Source organism: Rhopalosiphum padi, chromosome 1 (genome assembly GCF_020882245.1).
Source record: "Rhopalosiphum padi isolate XX-2018 chromosome 1, ASM2088224v1, whole genome shotgun sequence".
Lineage (NCBI taxonomy): Eukaryota > Metazoa > Arthropoda > Insecta > Hemiptera > Aphididae > Rhopalosiphum > Rhopalosiphum padi.
In genome coordinates, this window is record NC_083597.1 from 21,565,140 (window position 1) to 21,583,389 (window position 18,250).

Below are 18,250 nucleotides of genomic sequence, written 5' to 3' on the forward strand. Positions count from 1 at the left end.
TAAAATAATATAATATAATGTACGCACACCGTTGGCATTGACCGGCCACCACCGTCGGAGATCACTCAGGTGTGAATCCTGCCGTATGTAGATACATACGTATATATTATGTGTAATACCTGCGCCGCCGGGAATTACATATTGTTTTATTTTTTCGATCTGCGGGTGTACCTATGTACGTATATATTATTTATTATAATATGTGTAGTATATACAAGTTAATTCCATTGTGCCACGTATTATGATAAAACATGTCGGTAGGTACATTCTATATGTGCCGTTCAAGTGCTCGGACACATACGAGCCATGATTATAATAATAATATATATATTTCATTGTAGAACGGGGTGCAAATTTATCCGGTTAATCTCCTCCGTCCATCGGTTTCAGATCGGTGAACGATCGTTTCGGCTGGACTGTCACTGCTGCAGCACCATGCCGCCGCCATCACGAATTATTAGTCGTTACCATTATATAATTACGATCGTCATCACTAACCATTGACTTTGGGTGTGCCAACCAGGAAGTAATAATAATAAAAATAAAAATAACTATTTTTTAAAAAAAACCTAAACGGAATTAGTCAAAAAATAATGATAAACTGACTAAAACACCAACGTAATACACCCCTGCACCACCGCCTCCGATCGTAGACGGAAATGTTGTTTGAATACGTTCGTCATATCATATTATTGTACCTATTATAATATACTAGAATACAACGATAGTTATAATATTTTAATTAATCGAAAATCTGAGGCTAATCATTAAAAGTCAAAAAATTCATTATTATTATAATTCCACGACAGCTTTGGCTATATTGGTTGTTATATTTAATGGTATATTTTTTAATCGTTGTAAGAAAACCTTACATGTGACCTTGTAATTAAATTTCCAAGCTTTTTTTACTTCCAAATATCTATAAATAGTACAATAATAATTATAAAATGTATACATTTTATATTATAAATAAAAAATGTTATGCTTATATATGAATATTATTTGGTGAAAAAGCAGGTCGTTACAACAACTAGTGTTTAAATTATCAACGAATAAACAAAATCAATTAGAATCCAAGAAATAAAAAAAAATAACGACTTTTTAAATTAAAAAATCGAACTTTCAATTTGTATCTGTTTGAATTTATAACCGAATATTTTTTCGCGTAATTACACGGTTGAAAAACTGTTATAGATTTTATCCCATCAGTACAAAACATATTTTTATACTTTCGTTATATTTATTAATTTCAAGTTTGTTGTTGTAGTTGTTGTCATGCAACAACAGCATATATAGTACTAGGTACGCAGTTTTCCTATATTTGCATTTCATAATTGTATCGTTAACCGTAAAATAGACAGTATTTTTGTGCATTTCAAGTGGAATCACAAACACAATAATTGTGTTATTATCCCTCTGATTTTCGATTGAACACATTATCATCGCTATGGTCGTCATTCCCGGTTCGTCAATACTTATATATAATAACTGTTAACAATATATTAATTGAGCTTCGGACAGTATTATGTGCGTCATAATATTATACGCAGTTGAGCAACAAAATTAATTTTATGTACAAACAGCAGTTAGTACTACGTAGTAGCACACAACAATTCTCTTGTCTAGCACGCATTGTTCGAGCGCACACAATCGGACGGGAAATTTACCGTATAAGTAGTTACAGTATATACCTTCGTATATAAGCGTATACCTGTATGCGTCTTATCCGGAACGTTATCGGAACATTAACATTTTCCGCTGTCGTGTAGCCATGGCATATAATATATCATATTATCGGGTTTGCGCGTGTTAAGGGTCCGTCGTGTATTTTTACGATATATGATGTATGTTATGTGTGGTGTACGAAAAATCAATATTGGCCATTACGTCGTGGACGAGAAGCGCCCGATAAAAAATAACGTTTACCGTAAAATAACCGTTAAATCCTGATGGTTTGAAAACGACCGGACACGCCATAATATTATGCACTACCACCGACCCTCACAACACATATATGTGACACGCGAGTGTGTTATATGCATATATCGTTATAGCAATATCACTATGAGAACCAAACATGAGATGACGTTATATTTAATCGAGAAGAACAACATACACATAACCTATACACACAGTCGTTTTTCATCTTCGACGGTTTGAGAAAATATTCCGAAATCGAAATATAAGTAGACTAGGTTGTTATGTATGAATGTACAGCGTATTAGCGCCCGCGTGGAACCACAATTTATTTGATTTTGCGTATTAGTGCTTGAATTGTAAATTTTAATGAATTTTTATGAATTTTTTTCTTTTTCAAATAAATTATGTAAAAGTTTTACGGGTTTGAAGTCAAAATTTTGAGTTCAGATTATCGCCAAACTATATCACTTTAATCATAAATTATTAAACATATTAAAACAATTATAATATATACCTATAACCTACCATGCTATAACTGCGGCTATTATAACACAATGTATACGGAATAGATACAACGAACGTAATTGTACATACCAAATATAAGAAAATAATGTACACATATACAAAGCTGTATTTTATATTTTTGCTAGAATCGATGGGTTATTTTTATATTAACGATACATTTCGCTTTCGAGCCAAAATCGAATGTTCCTATAGTGATTTAAACGACGATTTATTTAAAATTTAATGTGGCGCACATTTTTTTCATAATTTACCACAACCGATAAACACATTTAACGCGTTATATATGTTATGTATCTCCATTTGGTATTAAGTATATTTATTATCAAACGGTTGACAGTGTATATTGCAGCGCAGAATTAAAGATAAATCGCTTGTGCCTCGATAGTTGGCGTGACAGAAAGAAACTCCCGTTCCCATTACGGATAAGTTATTTAAAAGCGCATCCTGCGTAGCTATGAAAAAATAATAAAAATTCGTATAAAAAAATAATGCCCCACGCAGTAATTTCGTAATTTTTTTTTCATTCGTTTAGAACGGATTCATTCGAGAAACACTGTAAACTGCAATACCAGAAGTAAGTCTGCAGTATATGAGAACACCAAGCCAGCCGAAAGCTTATAACTCCAAAATAACTTTGCTTCATAATTTAATAGATATTATTAATCATGTTGACCTTAAAGGTTTTCATTTTACGTCAAACCGAAAATCGATCTATTTCCCGTTTACCTTTTCGAAACTCCATCGTCTGCATGTAACATTATCCTTGTCAGAGCGATCGCGTCCGACCAGTATTGAGAGTACACGCGTTCGCATTACAAATGCTTCCCTCTGTGAATTAAACGCACATTTTTACCACTATACGCATGGGCACGAGACATTAGGTACTCGGTTTTAAGGTTTTTTTTCGGGGCACCACGAGTGAGGGGAAGAAGCATCAACTTCCGTGACCAATGTATCGCTTGATTGCAACACATTACGTTATACGAACTGCTGCAGTATGTACGATAATAACACGTATATACGCATATGTATGTAATACGGTGTTTGATAATAATTCGTTTTCGACTTGCAGTGGCGGCCGCTCTGATTATATGTCCCAAACAACGCATTTTCAATTCACGTCCTGCGTAGTGGCAATTGTAGCAGCGGGTGTGTGCCCTACCCCGAGCCTCGATTAACAGACCGGAACTACGGTCGAGCCCGAATAATTCTCCATCCGCCGTGTGCTTGTTTATATAGACTAGGTTTATATTGCTCGAAATTGTAAATGATTATATTTTTACTGGACGACTGCGTGTTATACGCGTGGTAAATTATTTTCAAATTCACAAAAAAAAAAAAAAATCGATTGCGCGTTTAATATAACAATATTATATTATATAATATTAAAAACATATTTACATACAACCCGAGAGATACGTTTTCGACGTTTTTGTTAATGATTGAACATTTTAACGTTATAATTTTGGTGACATATTGTTGTACACAAATTATACTCCTCTTGCCTAGCTGCAGAAATATTTTTTTATGCCCAATTATTTTATGTGTATACACACATTCGCATTGTCAGCTATGGTAAATAATATTTGTATGGAATACATTATTAATACAAATAGACATTGCTTTTTTCCATAATATATGTACGTACATCGAAAATACACGAATAAAATATTCACGCGTTCCGTCAACTTTTAAGGACACCACCACTAATCTTTATTTAATTTGTGTATTTTTACTAGTTTCATTTTCGTTCGAAGTACGACTAACGGGCGTACTGTTAAAATATATCAAATAGTATATATTATTATGTACATTGTGTGAAAAGAAGTGTCACAAGCATCGTTTCTGAATGTACAAAACTCACCTTAGATTTTTAAATTGTATTAATGACGAATGTAATTCTGCAATCAGTTGTCATTACTCGTCATTCATACGAACACAAAGAACATTTAGTGCTTAATGATATGACTTTTCTTATTTTAGACAAAAAATGTTTAAAGTTAATTATATCGTAGTCCATGAATCAGCACATTATATATTATATAGTCTAGATTAAAATGTACAATATCATATTTACCTATTAATTATATACGCGCGCACGTATGTGTGTATAAGTGTATCATATTGTAATATTAACCAGGTTATATTAAAGAAAAACTAAACTTTAGTTACTCCCTTTTGGGAAAAACATGAGATCGTTAAAATGTCTCATGGCAGGCCATAAAATATATAACTGATCTTATGTCCTAATCTTGAGGTTTGTTTATTTATATCAACAAATAATTGTAAGTAATGATTTATGAGGGTACAAAACATAATTTTGTGTTCGTAAATGTTTAACATGAAAATGTTTCAACGAATATTTGGGAATATGTTACTCCGTTAGTTTTCACCTCAGCAAATAATCCGTTGCTAAGGAAACCAAAGAAAAAGTTGCATTTTTTTCGTTACGAAAATGTTTTTTGACCCCCAGACATAAGTTATATATTAATGTAAAAAAAAAACTTGATTTCAGTTCCTCCTATACTTAGTTCTATAATAATTGCAATATAAATTAAATTGACCAAAGATGCGTATAATATTTGCAGTATCGGTCTTAATAGCTTAATATATATTATCATATTGGAAATAATATAATTATTTATTGCTGGAAAATTCATAGATATAATGCGCACATAAAGTCCACGTGTATTTTATTACAGCTTGACTTATAAACAGTATTTGTATACATGTAAACATTAATATTATTCATTACAATGCAACACATTAAATATACATTTAATAACGACAATTCTTCATACGCCGCGTATACCAATAAAGATTATTTTAAATAATAATATAATGATGAATAATTATTGGATTTAATTACAAGCATGTATTTAAAAAATATATACTTCGACGTGAATGAAAAATGATCATTGCACACAATTTAAGTCCATATACTACCTATGTATATTTTCGTAATATATAATTAACGGTTTTATGAACAATCATGCAAACAATTTGCGTCTGTAAATTAAGATTTCTGGATTTCTGTTGATACTATATGCTTAAGTGTACATTATAAACGAATTTCGATTGTGCAAATTATCATCAAGTTTCGTGAATTGGGTTAAAAGTCGCGCTGAAATCATAAACTGATAATTGAATACTAAAATATGTACATATTATAATATAGTACTCTATTGCATAAAGTATAAGTACTGTGAATTATAAACGTAATTATTGCTGAAGTATTTACCTACCTGTACAGAATTATCAATAATGTTTTGAACACTGTAAAGCCAACGTCTTAGTTATTGTTTATAGTTTTATCACGATATCATAATTATTTATTATGGTAATCTTGATAGATAATTGGGTGTCACAATATTTGAAACTATGCAATATAGAACCTGTCTTTGAATAAATTCAATGAGAAAATGTCGACGTCAAGCGATGTCAGTGACGTATAATTGCTTTCGTTATTAATTATTTCTGATTTTCAATATGACATTAAACTTATTTAAGGTTTTCAGTTTTCCCATACAAGGCAATGGGAAATAATAAGAACCCGTCCTAAATCTGTACACGCATGTATTTGATAAAAATGTAATTTATGACTTATATTATTAATTAACTGGTATAATATGGTACTTCTAAATAATTTAAACCTTACACGTATCTATGCGACGATAGAAATTGTAATTTTGTATGCTAATAGAATTTATAGTCGGGAAGAAGATAGTAAAAAAATGAGATAGATTAAATCGTCAAAAAAAAAAACTCTGTTCCGAGCACCAAATAATCAATAAATAGATACATATTATACAATAATAAAAATACATTTTATGCAAACGTGTAATACACATGCAAACATACTTAGATATTATTACAGTGAATTCGGTGAAATATATAGGTGCATATATAATATGTATAATACAATATTACAATCGGTATAATTACATATATTATGTTAAGCGCATTAGAAATAATATTTTTATTAAATTTTGTTATTATAATAGCACCTTCTTGTGTGGTTTAATAATTGGTTCTTTTGAAAATATATCTTTTTTGAATTACGAGTTTTCGGAAAATGTTCTGTTGTAGTTTTAATTTCGAACCCCTAAGCCTTCGTATAGTAATGTATAATGTTTACATTGTATTATTATGTTGATTTTCATATTGTATTCACTCGAACCATCACCTAAACGACTAAAAACATAAAAATAAATATTTTAGTAATAACTTTATAATATGCTATTTATATGCTTTCATTTATAAAATCGAAACTAGGTCATCGGTTGTAGGCCTCTGTTAAAAGCAAACTCAAACATAGCACTTATATTTATTATTTGTTGATAGGTATCTATACTTGTATTATTTTAACCCGAGAGAAAAATTATTTAACGGAATATTTGTTTTCGCAATTATTAGTGTATAAAATAAAAAAAAAAAAAACGTAACAACTACCATAAATTGATGAACAACAACAAAACATGGTACACTACTGTAGTACGGGAATTGTTATTCGTATGGCAATAATACAAGTTTTTTAAATATGCAACTGGAGATGTGTAGGTAAGATACGGCTCGAGATAAAAACTTGAACATTTATAGCCTAAGCTGATAACTAGACAATAATATTATATACTATTCGTGCACGATTCAAAACTAAGAATAACACTATATTATTATAGTGGACTACAATCATAATTAAAAGTTATATATAGGTAATATTTACGTGAATTATTACATGTGGACATTCTGAAAATAAAATATTTTTAAGCTCTGTATAAAACAAACCTTAAAAAATATTATAATATAATATATAATATATATAACAGATTATAATGGTTAACTTATTGGGGAATCCCGTAATCATATACGCTAATAATTAAAATATTATTAAAACAACATAATATTAAATACATCAATTATTTTTTTTAACATTTTAAGTATATTTTTATATTAAATTAACGTCGAATCTATACCAAATTAAACATGTATAATATTATTGCCAATTATCATTTATTATTTTTAACGAATATTGACCTAAACTCGTTTATGTAAAAGGCAAAACATCTTGGACGTCGTTAAACGACGCGTATTAAAAACGTAAGGTGAAATATAATTATTATTTTTATACCCACATACATCAGCTGTTGTGTTGTTAATGCTCAAGTATATAAGACATATGGTTTTTTTGCTATGATATAATATAATAATATGCTCTCAGCTGTTTTGTTTCAAAAACTAGTTATTATTTTTTTTCGCTTCAAAAAATATCAAATAATATCTTGCCTGACACAAAGGGTATATTTATCTTATTTTTGCATTATCGTATAGGTACTTGATATATAAAACATTACATTTTCATAATATCAGTAATATATTATTAATTGTACTAGTACTTGTTGTTTACATGAGTGATGTTTAAAAAATGAAAAACGTTAATAAAATATTAATACATAAATATTAGATTTGGCGATTAATAAAAACCAAAAACAGTTTTAGTATTTCGTTTTTAATATAAATAACAGTAAACGATATAAACTCTAGTCAACGGTGAAATTGAAAATACGATAATAATATTTTTTTATACTGTTAAGTACTAATCGAAACGAATAAGATTCTTTATGTCATCCTAATATTATACAGTTTATACATTTGGAGAAGAAATAACTGCTAAGAAATAAAATAAAAATTATTGTGATAACAATTTCTCTTAGAAACGTATAATAATAATATAATGACAATAGCTGAAAACCAAAAGAGTATTTCACTAAAAATAGTCAGCTATATTATAATTATTACGAAATTTGAAACATTTATATTTTACTAGAAACAGGTTATTTTAGTACCAGAAGTGAAATATCTTGGCATTTTAATATTGTATCGTTTCAATTTTCCACGAGAGATGCCAAATATTATAAAGAAAACAAATAAGATAAAATGAAATCGAAAATTAACTCAGCTGCGTGTAACATCTCTCGTTCATCTGTGTTATACAAAGTTACAAACAATAAGAAAATCATATTGAAGTTGTATTATGTACAATGCAACTAAATGTTATTATATGTGTTTTGTGTTTAGTACATTACAACATATTCACAAAATACAGATAACTAAACATTTGCGTAAAAATTATTATCTGATCTATATTAGAAAATATAATTGCTGTAACATTTCAAAACACTTCAAAAGACCAAATAAGTAAAAAACACACATTTTTTTCATTATTTTAAGAATTTAAATTTATAAGGGATTTATTTATAAATCATAATTCATAAAATAATATTATGGGTTATGTCGATGGAATAATATTAATTCATAAATACAAATCGCATGTATATATTATACTCGTAACTCGTATTTAAGTAAACGTATAAAATTGACAAATTTATGAATTCTTGCAGTTCAAAATGTACAGCAAACATTTTTTTAGTTTTTTAAAGAAATATAATAAAACTAAGACTTAGAATAAATCAAATGTTTATATATATTTAAATCTTTCAATAAAATTAAATTAGCTATTACATAATTTTTGTTTAAAAATCAATTTATATGTAATTTTATATTTCAAAAAGTGTTATTTTTCAAAATATACATACGTATACGTATATATTGGATACCCAATCAATAACAATTTTTTTATTTAGTCATATCTGCTATAAATACAATTATGTAAAAAAAAAAATGATCGAAAAGTTCAAAAAAAAATAAAAATGAGTGAACACATTTAAATGTATACCTAGCATATACCTGGCCTAACTTAAATAATAAAAGGTGGGAAAGTGGTAACTCTCTGCTTTATATTAGGTATAGAGTGAGGCACTATTAAATTTAAGTTCAATAATACATCATTGTAACCAAAAAACGATTCTGGGTGGAAAAGATTATCTGTCAGCCTATATTACAAGTACCTACTTTTCATAATATGTTTTTCGACATTTCTAAGAAATATCTCAAAAAGAGTCGAGATATTAAGAATATTATACTATGTGCAGGAAATGCAAACATAAATATTTGGTGAATATTTCAAGTAAATACTTATAGCTTTCAATTACAAAAATAATTAAAATAATCGTTTAAATAGAATTAGTTGTTATACAGGTAAAAATGTTAACTTCAAATCGCTATAAAAATTAATTTGGCCTTTTAATAAACTTTTTATTTTTATTATAAGTAAAATACTAATGTAAAATCTTATTTAAAATATTAGCTATGAGAAGAAATATTCTTAACTTTAAAATTTCTAACTTTAAAACAATTAGTACATTTTTGTGATTTAGATGAATTTTATCAAAAATCTTTATAAACGCTCATAAAATAATATTCCAGTAACAAATTTGCAATATTTTTTTAATTATTAAATTAGCAAGTTATAAAAATCATCGTATCAAGTTTTTAAGCATGTTGACCCAACAAAAATGTCTTTATTAGAATTTATAAAAAAAAAAATACAATTTCAATACATTTCTTTGTTTATAATTCCAATGTCTATTAATTTTTTTAAATGAATAAAAATATTTTAAAACTTGTTATATATTTAAAAAATGTTGACATAAACATTTGGGAAATATTTCAAGTGACTAAATCAAAAATTATTGATGTTTAAGTTGCACCAAAAAAACTTAATCGATTTTATCAAAAACCAATTTCACACAAGAATTCTCGTTTTCCCGACTATCTTGAAAAATACTAAGAATTATGTACGTTTAACTTTCTTAAGCTCCAACCAGATCCAATTTCCTACCAGAAAGCACAATCATAATCGAAGATTTAAGCATAACTATTGCTTCAAAAGGTGACGGATAAACATTAGAAAAAAAACAAAAAATCACCCATCATTGTAAAACTAATACATTAATTATTTTTTTACGATCAGAATCTAAAACGTGTGTAGAAATATAACGCTATTACTCATACCACGTCCTTGTGTAATATTATAATTTATATTATAATAATATACGTGGTATGTAAACAAACCACGTATATTGAGTAACAACTAACCGGCTATTATAAAAGATAATATGTACCGGTGCAGTGATGCCTACGTATGTTTTGCTAAACATCAATTTTTTTTTTACAATCAATAAATTATTAAACAACTCTCGTCGGACATAGTAGTTGTAATATATAAATTAACACTTTTGATTGTAAAACGATGAGCTAGACGACGTCCTATGCCGATTCTAACAAACATATCATATATATATATGTATGTATTATGTATGTATAGTTCCATATTATATTATTATATATTATACGGCCTTACCACAGAACAGCTGTGTATGTCGCGCGCCTATATAATCGTTATAATGCAATAAGCAGAAAATAAAGTATGTAACCATATGTTTTTCTTATTTTCGAGAAGAATCCTCGTACGATTTCTCCCGTTCCAGCAAAGCGCCGCTCCGGACTTCTTTATATTGTTATTATGTTCAGCCAGAGAATTTTTCCGCCAGACCGTGACGGTTAAAACAAAATAACACTTATCGCGTGTCGGGATCACAATAGAGGTTATTCGAGAAGACTTGCAGGACAAGACGAGGTGTTTTTTTTTTTTTCGTTTTTAATTTTTAATTTTTTTTTTTTACGGGGGAAAAAACGGGAAAAGGCACGTTCGCGTTTCGCGTACATATTATACCTCCAATAATGCATATATACGTATACGCCCGAGCTCTAATTCTCGAAAATATTCTGAATTATCTTAAAATCGTACGTTAATTAATCTTATTATCTTAGCATATTTATTAAATCCACCTGTTTGTAAATAAAAAAAAAAAATCACACATTAAAAGTGTATTTATATGACTCTATTTCGCACAAAGAACGAATTTCGAAAAATACCGATGACGGAATAATGCTGTGATCGAAAATTCGCACTAAAAACGTTCAGATTTCTCATATTACTCGTATAAACGTGTAGAAAAACGTACACTGTATAATATTGTTATAGTATTGCAGCACTTCTTTGCACCTACTTAAGGGAGCGTATCATCATACCATTAAATCATCGCGAACGACAACAATTTATCACGAGAAATCCTGCAAAGTGATGATATCTACTGCGACTTTTGCTTATACCGTATTTATATTCCGTTATCCGAGATGCGAGTGACTGCAGGGTTTGTTGATTTATGAAACATCAATATGATTAAGTCTACAAGTGTTTGATTATAGAAAACGTGATTATATATATATATATACACTATGTTTACGTTTAATCCAATCATCATCTGTTAATTTTATCACAAAATTAAATTATTATTGAATTATTTTTGGATGCGTTTGCGTAGAAACAATATTCTACTCAACCCAATGTATATTATAGGTATTTCACTTAAAATGTTTAATAAAATATAATAACACGCTTCAATGAAATATGTAGGTACATTTTGTGGAATTGAAATTAAAGATTTGTGTATGGTTGAAAAATTGTTTTGAACTAATCAAAAGAGAAATTTGTCAAAATTATATAGTCGAATGTAATATTGAATAGCTATCGTTAATTTGAGGATGATTCAATGTGTATTGTATGATCATTTTCAGATATATTTGTCTAAAAGGGGGATGTAGTTACGTAGTCTCTCTGTATATAATATTTTTGTTCAATGGTATATACTAAAAAGAAATTGGTTATTACGTCATCTGCAAAACGCAGAGGGGTTGTTTTGAAATATCTTTTGAATTGAATATGACGAAATTCGAGTATTTTTAATACCTATAATATATAGATGCTGTAACCTTATATTATGCGACACACGCTATGCGTACCGGTACTTCTCTTTTATACATGTCAATAAAAAACAAATATAAAACTTGTTGCGTAAATATGTTTGCATTATATATTTATGCGTATACGATTTCATATTATAAAAATTAAAAATTGTATTTAAATTATAATTATGGCTGTTATCAAGAACAGATTGTAATTCGATATAATACTGTAATGCGCGTGCGATTAGCAAACGTAATATTCTTAGATCGTCTAAAGCACGGTTTAAAATATAAATTTAAATCATGTCTAAAAATAAATATAAATTTATAATGTAATATATTTTTATAAAATATATCCAGTATTAATCATATTAATGTACAAGGCGATAAACTCGAGCCAAGTAAAATTTAGGAAATAACGTTACATTTAATAATAATTATCTTCTATTGTTTAATACTTTAACCACGAATCGTCTGTATATAACATTGTTTGACTGTAGATTTAAAACAATTTTTTTTTTCAATGAAATAAGGCAACGACGGATGTGTTATGTAAGAATGAATAAAATACATGATATATATTATCAAACCGTTGTAAATAAACCTATTTTATCGAACCCCCTCCAAAAAAAAAAAAAAACCATAAATGATCCATTTGATTAAAGAAAAAAACTGTACACTCATTTTACCCACGGGGTTGATGTATTATATTTTTATTGTTTAATTTCCCGGGAAATCGTTCCCCCGAATAAATAAAAAAAAACCAACGCGCGTGTGTTTTAATGATACCCCCGAAAGACGTGTACACGGATACATATCACTATATCAGTAAATAATATAATATCCGAGTGCGTGTACAGGTGCAGTTTTCGATCCAAAATAAAAAACACATTAATATAGTATTGTATATTACAATATTGTTATACACCTACCCCCTCGGATTTTGTATTGTAATCGCGTCGTAACCGTAAACAGTACGATAGTGTTTTAACTTTTCGTGCGAATCCCGCAACGGTCGACGATGATTAGTCGTGTAATAATAATACAATAACAATGTATTATTGTATTGTGGCCCGGTAGGTACATATTGTGTGTGAAAATCAATTACATACAATAATATAATTATTCGTCCGAGTGGCATAAACAAAACGTCCCTACAACGCACCGTGTACCAATATGTATAGGTATACACATACAGACCTCGAGGGGATTAGTCGCGAAAACGCACTTCACATGCAGATCTAACAACCCCTATCCCATTGTTAACGTATTGGTATTTTATATATACGTATACAGGTACCGTAATAATAGGTAAACATGCTTCTTTTTTCTTATTGTTGGATTCGTGCGTTTCATATTGTTCGTTTCGTATCGTGGCAGCTACAGGGATGAAAAAAAAAAGTAATAACCCGTCGGTTTTCGCGTCATTGACGGCGGTGTATTTTAATGTTATAATGTACATTATATAAAAGTCATAAAGACATACATAACACATTTTGTTTTCAAAATTGTCGTGGCGTGCCGGCGGCGATTACGAATTTACACGACAGAAATACGCGATTGGACACGAGACGGCGATAAATCCAAATCGCAGACAATGGGCGAAGGCAAGTTGCGTGCACAACGAGCGGTGGCGGGTATCGATGACTTCCGTGACTTCGGCGGTCTTCGCGCCATATCCTCCGAACCCGAGTACCCCTTGCACGTAATAACACGATATAAGTCGATACCTGATAAATCGCTTTTGCGCGGCAGACTTGTCGTGTATTCGTAAATATAATATTATAAAGCAGCTCCGTATACGCCGTCAGTCTGTCACATCGGCTGTGTGCTCGTGTGTAGTTGTGACGTCAATAAAAATAAAACAATAATAATAGATGTTATTGGACAACAGACGTCTTTAAAATCGAAATAATACATTTTTCAACAGACATACTATATCTGCACCGTGTATTAAGTACCACGGCAAACGGCTGTTCCTCATTATATCATATTGATAATAGCTACGAAGAAAAGTAGGTTATGTGTCATATATGTCAGCGAATTAATAACCTGTCAATATTATCGACATTTCATTAGACTTTTCATTTATGCATAAAAAGTTTCGTACAAAAATTAATTTGTTGATTATTGAAATATTTTTTTTAATCAAAATAATTTTTGTTCAGTAATTTGTAGGTATATTCTGAATATTTAAATAAATTTAAATAATACAATCATTTAATTTAATTTTATACGATTTTGATTATAAAAGGCATATAGTTGATTTGGAAAAATAATACTAATTTTATAATAGAACCGCTTAAAAATGTATATATGTATTGAATAATAAACTGAAACTAGAATACCTAATATTACTTTTAGTGAATGTTTAGCTTCGCGCGACGATTAAGACATTATACGAGAGAGTCTAACTACAATAAATTATAAATACTTTCACGATATAGTGAAAATAAAAAAACATGCATAAAAATACAAATCTTTCCATTTTCCCTTGAAAGAAAAAGTTTATTCAACAGTAAGCACGATAATAATAAGTTATAATAATTGCTCAACATTTATTTTTAAGTATTAAATTAAAAACTTACATTTAGAATTATTATTGTTAATCTCAAATGGCGTTGACAGTTTGGAAAATTACTATTTGAACATTACACTGTATAAATATAGTACAAAAAGGTTACTGTGCTGTGGGTTGGTTTATATTAAGATTTTCTTCTATTTTTTTTTTTAAATAACAATGATAAATAAATTTGACGATGGAGAATAAAATTTACTTAATAAATTACTTAATTACAATAAAATTATAATCTAATAAATAAAAAATACATTTATTAATGTTTAGTTTTTTTGTTTAAACTTTACTATCATAAGCTATAACTATCTTTATTAATGAATAACAATTGTTATTATACAATAAGATCTGTGTTATGAATTAAAAAAAAAAATAAATAAAATATTGTTGATGATTTTATTGTTTGTTGGAATATATATTAGTGATTGAAGATACCATTAGATGAAGTAAGTAAGACATATTTATTTAAATGAGCCTAAAATATGAAGTTATTTTATCGACTGCTACTATATAACTATTATATTGTTAACTTTTTTCATTGTATTAAAATAAAATATTATTTTTTTGAAAAACTATTTATATCGCGAAGTTTTTTTCTTGGCAACTACTCAGCTATTATAATTTTTACACGTGTACCTCACATTGCATAATGATTGCTGAATAGAATATATTATTAAGCCAAAACCTGTCTGACAAAATGATAACGAGAAAACGGAAAAATCTGGATTTATAATAATAATAATAATCATACCCTATACAAAATCGAAAAGAGTACCTAAACCACGTTTAAAGTTCAATCTTCTACTATTAGTTACACAATTGGTCTATGACGTGCAATTTTATTATTATGTGAGTGTTACTTCAAAAAAAAAAAGAAATAGGGTACTATGGTACCTGTACAGCATCAGCATGCGGTGTTTTTTATTCTATTTTATGAATATTAAATATTTTGAATTAAATTATCTATTAAAATATAATTAATTATCATTATTAATAATAGTAACATTTGTCGATAAATCGATTTACAAAGTATGTTTTATGCTCCGATATCCGACTCAAAGGTTTTCAATTAATATTAAATCGAATAACAATTTAGATACGAGTATATCGAAAGCAACACTGAATGAGCGGAAATTAACTTGTTCGTCATTTAATCGTTTATTGTTAGCCGCAGCCCAACTTAACTGTATTCTATGGTTAATTATGAAATTCAAGGGCAAAACTCTTATAACTTATTACCGGCTGCAAATATAATATTATAACGCATGTATCTAGTTGTCATGAGTTGTATTGCATTACTGTTCGCAGCAGTGCTACAATCGCTATTTCGAATTCTCGAGTGCAAACATTAAAACCATTAGAAGCCTTTGCCCCGTAGACATAATATAGGCGCGAATAGACTGTAACTTAACTCGTGATTAATGAAAACTCCTAAGTATTGGTCGACAATGCAGTTTTACTTCCATTAGATGTTACACTTATTATAATATCATACATAACATAATCATGTATAATCATGTATAAAAGTTAATGGATATTGGCTGCAATGAAATGAGTTCTTATTATATCTTATTACATTTAAGGTTTTATTTTAGATCACTGTGAGTGTGTGAGTTGTGGCTCGTGGGCTCCTAAAATCGTGAAATCGATTTCAAACGGTTCGCCGTTGTTTAAACAGCCGTACGAAATCAAAACAATAACAATATGACCGCGATACGGCGCGGAACTCGGAAACCGGAACCACAGAGGAGAAACAATACGTCGAACCTTTTGGCAACGGCGAGGCATCGTTTGAAAATGTATTATATTCAGTGCCGAATCACGTATTGTATGACGTCTCGTATTGTAGGTATATTATAGTGAGACTTTTGTGTATTAGTATATTATTATGCACAGGTTCCTCGCGCTAACAAGACGCTACTACGACCGATATGTTTACAATGCGTCAATGTAAGCTGCGTAGTAGCGCATAATAATATAGTGTGAATAGAATATTGCAAAAAAGCCCGGCACGAGGGGATTTTACATAGACATGTATGTTTATATTATTTTATAAAAAAATATTATTGTCCGGTTGGAAAACTTTATTTTTATTAATCTCGCTAATATAGGTACACTGACAAATCATATAGTAACAACAAACGGAAAAGCACGTCCCGTCATGAGTGGTGTGACTTGTAATCGTGTTTTTTGATAATAATTTTCGTTTTCAGCCGGAATACTTAAGCTATGCTTGACTTGACGTATACTCAGATGGCTGATACAGCATTGCTTGAAATCGAAATTTAATATTTGGTGTAGTTAAGAATCAAATCAGGATTTGTATGCCGCACGGTGTTTTTTTTATATGCAATTTTTATTTTTATTATAATATGATATTTTGTAATAATAATAAATACGACAGCTCGAGGCAATATCGACGCATCGATTGAAATAATTGGATTTACAATACTATAAGTACGAATGAACCAAAATATACTGCAATCGATGTATAATTGTGTCAAAAATATCTTCTATATTTTTACTTTACAAATAGTTTGAATTTTGATCAGTCTCTTGAAAATACACGCATTAAAAAAATCCATATACATTGCAGGTGATAGCTTTAATATATCGGTTAGTTAAATTTATTATTTTTATTTTTACTAAAATGTTAAGAAATAATATAATGTAATAATGTAATAATAACAATTAAATGGTTTTTTTTTAAATGTTAAAAACAAAACCATTTAATTCTTATTACATATATGTTTTAGGGCTATTTATAAAATCATTAAATTGTATTCATTAATAAATTCAAAAAAAAAATTGAACAAGATATTATTTCTTTTAAGTATAATTTAAGCATATTACAATTTACAACATCTATATTTTACTATTTTAGAATTTAAGTTTGGTATCAATATACGTTAGGTGTTCACAAAAATAAGTTGTCATGGTAAACAAGTCAGCTGTTGTATTTTTTTAAATAAGCATCATTTTATTTCCTACTAAAACTAAGTTGTTATGGTTACCTTCTTCAACCGTTGGGTTCTACACATATCACATTTAGTATATTATAATAAAATATTAAAATGGTTAAAAGGTTTAAATTATCTATATAAACGTTAAGAAAATTATTTTTTTAAATTACAATTCATTAATTATATTAATATTTTCTTTTTATAATATTACATTTTCTTTAGTACGATTAAAATTTATGGGAATCTAACACGCTCAAGAGTACAGTTGTTTTTCTTTGTATTTATTTATAATATGCATAATATAATATTATGAAACTAAACAAATTAAATTTAACACAAAATTTATGATCATGACATTTTAAATTGTACATGATTACATAATAAAAAATATGTGTATTTTTATTAGTTATTCATTAGTATAAATCATAAGCAGCATGCATAGAAGCCAAAATAGGTATTGTAGTTATTAGTTAGGTATACTTACGCATTTCTATACAACATTAATGAAGAAAGTAAATTTTGAACTTTATGATTTTTATATTACAGATTGATCTTAGATAAA